Genomic DNA, 10,652 nt, shown 5'->3' on the forward strand with positions numbered 1-10,652 from the left:
CATGACTCAATATTAGGATTTTCCTATTTTTCATAAGTGGGGCGAGTTGGGATAACTCAATTCATCAGGATTTTTCTATTTTTCACAAGTAGGGCGAGTTGACATTCACGTCACCGAAATACTGGTACTCACTTCTTACTGCTTTATTTAAACAAAAAAAAAGAAAAACAAAAAGAAAAGAATTACAAAAGATGTTTATCTAAGGTTTTCATAGGTATTGATTTTATTTATAAGTGGCAGGAACATATACAACGGGATAGCATCTTTTTCCATAAGTGGGGCGAGTTGGCATTACTAAATTCATCGTGGTTTATCTATTTGTGGGGCGAGTTAGCAGACCTTATTTCAGCGGGATTTTAACCCTTTTCATGAGTGGGGCATGTTATCCAACCTATTTTCAATGGGATTTTACTCTTTTCATAAGTGGGGCGAGTTGGTAAACAAGAGTGGGGCGATTTTTTTGGAAGTGGGGCGAGTTGGTGAAAAAGTGGGGCGATTAGGTGTGGGGCGATTTGCCAGTGGGGCGATTTGTCATGGATTCGACAAATCTTGACCGGCAGCCTCCCTTGTATATATATGCAGAAGTCAAATTTTCAACTTTGAACTCAAATCCTTAAAAAATCACGGGAACCCGTAATCAATCTCTGCATGATTTCAAAATTCATATTGTAACAAATAAACTTGCATAAGTTGAGTTAAAATGAATAAAATGGAAAATGCCAAAATCTTGACCAGCAGTCACACTCTTATGGAACAATTGACAGACCACTGGATGTAGGGACTGATGAACTAGACTGAGCACTACCTGAAGTAGTAGATGAATTAGATTGACCAGTGGATGTAGGGACTGATGAACTAGACTGAGCACTACCTGAAGTGGAAAGTGACCTAGACTGACCACTGGATGTAGGGACTGATGAACTAGACTGAACACTACCTTTCAGAAATCATGTTTTAGATTTTGACTGGGTTATATGTTTTTCCGTAAATTTAAGTTTAAATGGATTGACACCATCGCGCTTAGCTCGGACTAGTATAATAGTACCAGCGCTTAACAAGGCTTCCGGTCATTTTTTGGGTAATAACCAATTTCAAAATCATGTTTGTGTATTTCAAAGTTTAGAATTTCATATAAGCTTTTAAAATCCGTTTCAATCATCAATTTATCTTTAGTAGCTCCAGAGAAATTACTTATAATACTAAGTATATCAATCATACCCTTACGTGTTTTCCCACTTCTTCGTCTTAGAATACGGGACGGTTCGCTCTGAGTTACTGTCGCCCTAATACCTGTTCGCCTAAAACCTGTTCGACATGGGTCTGTTCGCCAGCTATACCCTTTCACCCTGGGCCCGTTCGCCCTAATTTTTATTTTATTTTGTTGTCTTTTTATATAATGTTTATTATATGAAAAGAGTATGTTAAAGTTTCTTGAAAAATTCGTCGAATATTTATGTTGTATTGCAGCTACCAAACGATGTATACTAAATATTTAATATAAAACAACTGGAGACAGGTTATCTGCATGTATTTATCTTTATGAATACATTTTAACAATTTCAATACAATTATTAACAGTTATGGCCCGAGAACACAGATATTTCGTAGTGCATTTCTTTTAGACAATGAATTCAAATTAAAAAAAACCCACCTACTCTATCTCAAAAAGTAAGTAAGTGTACTACTGTTGGGAAAAATAATATCAAAATTATAGAAAAGTCTACATGTACCAGCTCTTACTCAAGATATGGACAATTTTATGTTAAGGGGGTCTATAATTCAGTTTGACAGCTTCAGACATACTAATTTTGACCTTTTTTAAATGGACCAAATCACTACTTCGCATAAAATCTCAGCACCTATATGTTTTAACATGTTATTTCATCCTCTAGCTAGCTATACAACTAGGTTTAATCCACCATCTTCTACATAAGTAAATGCCTGTACCAAGTCAGGAATATGACAGTTGTTTTCCATTCGTTAGATGTGTTTGAGCTTTGATTTTGACATTTTATTAAAGGACTTTCCGTCTTGAATTTCCCTTGGAGTTCGGTATTTTTGTTATTTTACTGTTTTCCCCAACTTAATATTTCATGCATAAGGTATAAATAAATACATTTGGCAAGCTATACATTGTCAACACTAGGGGTAACTTGTCCTAGGACCTTATAGGATAGAATGACTTCACCAATTCTTAAAAAATTTGCATAAAATAAAACTTGGGGAAATATGAAATAGTACGCTAAGTGTCATTGCCATAGGATATATATACATTACAGAACCTATGACCATTTGAATATTGAACTTTGGATGTTTATTTTTGACATTTCAACTATCAAGATTTGGGCCTAAGATATTTAGATATTACAAAAATGAGTGTTTAAATGCCTTTTTATATAATATAATAGGTATTAAAAGCAACTTATTTGATATATCAGATTTATAACAATGATTCAAAATTCAAATGTATATGAGCCTGTGCCTGAAAATTGAGATTTTTTAATTAACATGATAAAGGACGGGGGGGGGGCTTACATAAACATGTATTTTATTCAACCAATTTAAAATATTTGAAGCTTTTTTACAATAATTTATTCTTCCATACATATCTCATGTACTTTAAATGGAAAGAAAAATTACAAATAGCATACCACATGGGTATAAAATGGTCTTAGACCATGTAAAAGTGAAAATTATTTTAAGTAAATTTAGACCGTAGCACATGTTTACATATAAAAATGCATACAGAAGCTATAATAAATAAAAATGTGTTACTTTTTGCTCATTTCTATGCTGAGATTTAATGACACAAGAAGATAAGTAACTCATGTACTCGGCATGTTCAGTTATTAAAGGGAAAAGGATGTCAACATTGTAATATGTGTATTTATATTCTACATAGGAATACAAATAACGAGTAAATAAACAAAAAATCCAACCTTTTCCTCTGTCTGTAATTGGTCCGCCACTGTACAGGATATTAGAATTTAAACATTTTTTGACGGGGTACTTTAGATACAGTGTAATTGTGCAATTTTCCCTCATATCCGTTCCCTTTAAGATACTTTTACAATAGTTTTTATTGTCATTCATACAAAGTGTCAAGAAAAAAAAAGAGAAATATTTATTTCTACAAGTGTCTTTTAGGAAGCAGTGCACATGTATAATTACGCATGCGTAAAGAATTTATGAATCTTTATCTTGTCCAATCCATAAGACCTCAGGTTTTGTTTTCTATTACCAAGATCTTATTGGTACAATTACAAATCTATATTTTTTTTATAGCAAAATCTGGAAGTCCATCCATGACAACTCGCCCTTTGCCAAATTGTTCCAGTACAAATCCCCCAACTTTCATCCGACGCCCCACTTTTAACCAACTCATCCAACTATGATAAAGAGAAATTTAATCCCTGATAACACGACCCACTAATTAAAAAGAAGTTTAATCCTGCTGTATGTGGACCTACCAACTCATAATAATGCATTCCAACTGGCAGCCAAACTAATTAAAAGTATTAAATCCCGTACAATAAAGAATTGCCAACTCACCACACGAGAAATGAATAACTAATTTGCATTAGTTGGGCGGGTTGGTCTTTTTCTTTTTGCTTCCAAATTGAATGACAAAATAAAATCATTTTGACAAATCACTGGTGCAATAAAACGCATTTTATTGTTATTGTTTCTCAATTTATGAAAATAACTACATTGTATTTGAAACTGTTTCTGTGGCAATTCTGGTAGATACTTTTCTTTGTGTCCTGAAATCATATCGGAAAATGCTTGAAAAAAGTAAACATACAATGTATGTTATATGAGTAAATCTTATATAATATTGAATCTTCTAGGTTTTTTTTTTTTTTTTTATTCGGAGTTATGTTTATTTCTTGTCTATTTTGTCCCTTGTTCTTAATAATCCATCCATCCCCATTATGTAAATTGTTATGATTGATAGATATATATATTGCACAGTCAAATTAATAAGCAGAAATGAACTTTCATGGCTTCATTTTTGAGTGAATAAATGGCTATGTATTAGTATGGGAAGAAATGTTAAATTTATGGTAATAATGGTAATTTTTTTAGTACAAAATTGTAATGGTAGGAAATGACTAGCTACTATTTGATATAATATTAAAATTAATTGTTCATAGTGAAATTTGTCAAATGGATTGTAATTATGCAATTTCTAATGCATCTAAGAACACTGTTCAAATTACCACTGCAGACAGGGGATAGCATTGTCTTTATCAGTACTCACATTGCTTCTGTTATTAATAAATAAAATCATGACTAATTAATAAATACAAATGAAATTTGTATTGCTATTGTACAATTATAAACACTTATGGTCCTACATTCTTTTGATGCATAAATTATAAACATGATAAAAATGATAAAAATACACATAGGTAAGACTTTAAGGCGTTATAAAAGTAACTATCATAAGACAGTGACTGGTCTTAACCAATCAAAAAATATTTGCAATAAAATCTGTATAATAATACAAATCGTAAATATTTTGCATGAAAAAGCATTTGTTTGCAAAACATCATGATTCATCGATAATAATAGTTACCTCGTCATTTTAGGACGATAGAAGTGATTTTCTCGATGTTATTCCACTCGATACACGTACATAATGTCATTTCCTAGAGTTAAGTCTCTTACTATTTTACAATTATACATAACTGTTCGATATGGTGAATTTATAATTTCCAATCCTGGGATAAAATACCATTTTTTTCCTAACCCTTTTCAGTAAACTATTAATGATTTGAAGTCTTAAGGACTAAAAATACCGTATATGGTGATGATTGCTGGCATGTAAACTCACGTCTTTCGCCATTTTTGCTTGTAGTACCTCTAGTTGCACCCGTCTATTCAACTCTTTGGTCCTCCTAGGGACGTAAATCATCTTGTCGGCTAACAGCGCTTGGGACATAGGTGTTCCTCGTTAGAATATGTCAAAGAGGGTTTTCAAAACAAACTAAAGAAAAGTTACTTGAAAAGTAATATCACATATATTACTGAATTTCTTAAATTTAAACAAAGGGGGTATAATGTCATAATGTAAACTCTGAAACAGCGGTGAAGTTGCATTACTAAACTATCAACGTAGCATAACAAAGAGGATGTTACCACTGCTTTGGAGTTTGGTTATAAAGACATATATATGAGGTCAAAACTGAACTTCAACAATGTTTTCCCAAATTCTTTATGCAACGTAAATGAAAAATACCGTGTATACATGCTATGGCGTACATTCTAAAACTGTTGCGATCAAAGAGTTAAATACTATTTCTATTCCAAACATATCCTCTAAGGGAGGATACATCAATCACAAAACAATATATGCAACAAAAAAGTGTTGAAATTAAACGTTAAAATCAAGAGTTGTAAATTTGGTGAATTTAAAAGGAAAGAGTATTTCTGGATTTACCTTCATCAACTTCTCTAACCTAGAAATATGAAAGCCTAGGAAGTATAAGTACAGGAATACCATATGACTAAAAGGAAGCTTAAATGAATTGATGAATCCACCTACGGTCAACTTTTGACTGAGGGAGTTAGAATCTTAGTTTCTTAATTTCTAATTTTAATTTAAAATGAAGGGTTTGTAAAACAACATGTTAATACCAAAGAACTGACTTCTTATATTAGCTGATGATACATTCTGGGACTATCAGTCCACCACCAGCAGTTATTACCACCAAGTGCTGGTTAATGAAAATAACGCACGTAATAAATTTGATGCGTCAGTAGAGCTTTGCTGAAAAATTGAAAGCCAAGAATATATTTTGAACAAGTGAGGATCTAATAGTTTTTAATGTATATTATTCAAAATTACCTAAAGGGACAAAAAAAAAGGTAGCCAACTTTGTCTGGGGGAGTTGTAACCTTAATTTCTTACTGATTTTCAAAAATAACAACAGAGAATAAATAGTATGTTGACAGAAAATCTTTACAAAATGGAATAGTGAACAAGGTTGTACTTAGTATTTTTTCAAGTGATTGTAAAAATCAAAGGAAATAAGTGTACTTAACACTCACCCAAGATGTTTATTACATGTCAATAGTGTATAAAAAAAGAAGTCTGAGAATATCTAGTTGTGCATTAATTAGACTTTTTCAGACTTTTCCGATTTTGTTCTAATTATGAGTTTTAATGGTTATTGTTACATTGAAAAACACAGAACAAAAGTTAAAAAAATGAACTGCATTTAACAACCGTTTTATTAATATGCTTTTTCTACAATTTTGGAAAAAAGTAAATGAAAATTAGCTTTGACAGTGTTAGTCAGAGGTTATTTAAACTTGAAGAAGTGTCAACTTTTGTTAAAGTGCAACAAATTGTTAATAAAGTTGTTTTAGTACGAAAGCAGTAGGTGGTTGGCAGAAGGTTTCCTCTGGGACTAACAGTCCATCAGCTGCAGCTAAAACCATATGATCATGATGATAGTGTTAAACATACACCAAAACTCTTTGGAATTAAACTGGGTATTTTTTCAGATGAGGCAGATTGGAAAGTAGATAATAAAGTCACAGCTTATGGACAAATTTTAACGCTTCATTGTAAAGTTTCTGACTGTTTAGTTGAATATTCAGGATGGGTTCTTTGGGATTATGATAGTAAAGACTTTAGAACCATTGCAATAGATGTTAGAGATTTCCGAAATAAGAAATTCTCAGGAAAACTGAAATAAGACGGTTTCGCTCTCGTCTAGTCATCAGAAACCTTACTGAGATGGACATAAATCCAATTGTTCATGTACATATGGGGCTAAAGTGAGTGAAAAGAAGCTATTGCTTGAAAATGAAGCATTTAAAAGACACTCTGAGTATGACTTTGGGGAAGGTAGGGATGAACAAAGTAAATCCAAGTCACAAAATAAGATATTTATGACGTTAAGGTTATGTAGGATTTCTGCAAGAAAATGTATTTTGTTAAAAGAATTTTAAAACATTGCTGATGTAACCCCTATTTATGTCTCCTTCAAATCCCAAAATATGTATGTTAACATCATTGCTGGTAACACATCAGCAAAGATTTCCATTCTGATTAATTTTGTTACCTTATCACTTTGCACTAATGTAACTTTCTGTTGGATTGCACGCAACTCTGTTTGTTTTTACTCTTAAGTTTCTCTGTTTTACAAGTGAATTATGTATTGTCTTCGTGTTAATGATATTATTTTCATATCGTATGTATGTACAATGTAAGTATATCAACACAGAAATCTATTATCTTAAACGATTAAAAGTTTATGTCAGTCAATAAAGAATTACTGTAAACATCAAATTGACCGACAAAAAAGAACAATAAAAAAGCCAAACTGACCTAATTGTCAGTTTGACTCCCATTTTTTTTCGTTTCCCTTATGGGGCCTCGGTGGCCGTGTGGTCTGTTTAGTTTAAATAATGAATAATTTGCCTGTCAGAACTGTGGTTGTGAGTTCCAACGACGCACGTGGCAGTGGCATTCAACTCCAATCTTAATTGACTAGGATTGTCAGTTATTCGTAGGTCTTGTTCTCTTTGGCCCTCCTGCTTCCTACATCAGAAAAAAATCTGACCGCTAGGAAATAGTATAATAGTGCTAAAAGTTGTGTTTAAAGCCAATCAATCAATCAATCGTTTACCTTATATCTTATATGAAAATAACTCTTCATATATTTCATGCGTCAAAAGCACTTTTATGAAAACTATAATGGTAGAATAAACTTTGAAACAACAAAAAGATCGGCTTAGCAACACAAGTTCTACAAATAAGTCAATATGGATGAAAACGTCAATCGACATATTTGTTTTGTTTTTTCATTTTCAAAAGCATTTGCTTTTCTTGTCATGATGTTTATTTTTTCTACCGAAGGTTGGTGGTTCTCTCCGGGAACTCTGGCTTCCTCCCCCAATAAAAGGAATAACCTATTAAAAAATAAGTCAATTCGACTGAACAGTGCTCAATGAATAGGGATTGCACCACTTATTAATGATAATAATGATTTGTGGAATGCAACATTTATATATTATATTAGAATTGAAATGATTTTGATGACACAAAACGTGGAATTTCTTAGAAAATGTACAAAGTTACTTCAGTCTGAGACAATAAATAAATACCGGAAATTTCAATATGATTATGAATGATGGATGAAATCTAATTTACAATTCCATGTTTCTTTTGATTATCAAGTGTCAGTAGATCATTGTATGTTATATGTTATGCACACGGTAGGTATAGTGCCCGCGGAGATCGTGTTTTTTCGAGTGAATCGGTGCACTTTTTTTCGAGTGTAGATCGGCTTTTTTGAGTGATATTACATGCGATCAGATCAATTTACTCTATTTATAATAGTTTTGTTCGTGACTGTTCATCTTTTTCTGAATACTAAACATGTTTTGAGCACAAACGACGCACAATTTTTATTTAGTTCACTAACAATTCAGTGTTTTACATTGTCTGTGTTTTTTCGTGAGCAACATTTAAAACGTCCGGGTTTTAAACAAATGGTCCGAGTTTTTCAAAGAAAATGTGAATAAGAAAGAAGGCATTCTTAGGCTTAACAACTAAATTTTTCTAGTTTGTGACTGTAATTTAGCGAAGGACAATATAATATATTCCTAATAAATAACAAAATATATTACTATGTTGATCAAATTTAATCTTTTTCTATTTAATGATAATTTTCTGTTTTGAAAACATTTAACAATAACCTTGCAGTACTAAGATATATTAGAAATTACTGGATTCTTTGTAAAACTGTCTGAAGAACCGAGAACAGGGGACTCATAATATTTTCAATATCATTTCATGCTACAATATTTTTACAGTATAATAGTTTATAATTTATATATATAATATATTACATGTATAGTGGCAAAACTTAGAGTTTTAAAAATAGGGTTTCGAAAACAACGGGACAGATGTTATAATTCAGTTAAATGCAATATTCCACAAATATACTACTAAGAGAGGCCTGGGACCAGCCAAGCTATCCCCCCCCCCCTCCCCCTCCCCCTCCCCCCTCCCCCTCACACACACACACACACACACATCCCGAAAAATACACTTAATCCGCCCTTGTACTATTTCCTATCGACAATAAATTTTGATTTGAATGGAATATATAATGAACAATGAAATAAATAATCTAAAAGCTGTAATAATTATGATCCTTTTAAAATAATACATTGCCTTTTCAGCTTCAAGTAATTTGTTAAAAAAACGAACTCTTTTAAAAATAATTGATCTGCATGATTTTTTAATTCGTCAAAGACATTGATGATATAAACCCATAATATAAATTTCATAAAAATCTGGCAAGAATTGTACACATTAGAGCGTTAACAATGCAATTTTCCATATATTTAATATTTCCAAGGGACATAACTTTTTTAAAAATAATTGATCGGCACAGATTTTCGAACTCGTCAAAGACATTGATGATATAAACCTATGCTAAAAGTTTCATAAAAATCTGGCAAGAATTGAACACATGAGAACGCTTACGATGCAATTTGCTATATATTTAATGTTTCCAAGGCCCACAACTCTTTTACAAATAATTGATCGGCACTGATTTTAGAACTCGTCTAAGACATTGCTTAATAAACCTATGGTAGAAGTTTCATAAAAAAAACTGGCAGTAATTGTACAAATGAGAGAACTAACGATACAATTTTCCATATAACTAATGTTTTTAAGGTGCATAACTCTTTTAAAAATAAAAGATCGGCACTGATTTTCGAACTTGTCCAAAACATTGCTGATATAAACCTATGATATAAGTTTCATAAAAATCTGGCAAGAATTGTACACATGAGAGCGCTAACAAGACCGGACGGACGGACGCACTGACAGACGGATGGACGCCCTGTATTTCTATGTCCCCTCAACGCGTATCGCGGGGGGCAAACAAACCGCAAGACGTAGATAGACGTTTAATAGTGAATAAGGTCATGTGTAAATAGGGCTACAATTTTGTCCATATCAGGTCACTCCACAGTGGATGTGGTATTAAACAGATGTACCCATATAATAGGCAGAATATCTCATATTTCAAACATTATGACAAAGCCACAGAAAGCAAATTTAAGCTCTTACAAATCTTAATTATCATAAATTTCGAAAACCTATTTCCATAGTTTCCTGACACCGACTGCACTATTCGATTTCTTGTATGAGAATATTAAATGGAAAAGTTTTACCGATATCAAACCTGAGTATCAAACTATGTAAGAAGATTTGCAATTGAGGTTTGTCAAAATGTCGTGCATGTAGTGTTTCCACTGAACGTTAAGCAATCAATCAATCCATTTATTATATATTATCCGATTGTGTTACACGCACCCAGTATTACAGCACAGTGGTTAAAGTATGGATTCTTTTTATTCGTGTGAATGAGGAAGTAGATTTTTCTTCAATTTCTCTTCGTTACGTTAACAGCTTGTTAGTCTGTAAACTTGTGCATCGGTGTGTTTCATGGAACTTTGTTAATATAACACAACCTTTCTAGATTGCCGAGGTGCCCCGATACAGTTGTAAGGTATATGTAGTAAACGCTTGGCGTTAAACGTTCAAATTCCTCCCAAAATGTTACTTTTTATTAGACGTCGTACGTGTAATTTTTTCGTAATATAAACCCCGC

Source organism: Mytilus californianus, unplaced genomic scaffold, assembly GCF_021869535.1.
Source record: "Mytilus californianus isolate M0D057914Y unplaced genomic scaffold, xbMytCali1.0.p SCAF_2, whole genome shotgun sequence".
In the NCBI taxonomy this organism is placed as follows: Eukaryota; Metazoa; Mollusca; class Bivalvia; order Mytilida; family Mytilidae; genus Mytilus; species Mytilus californianus.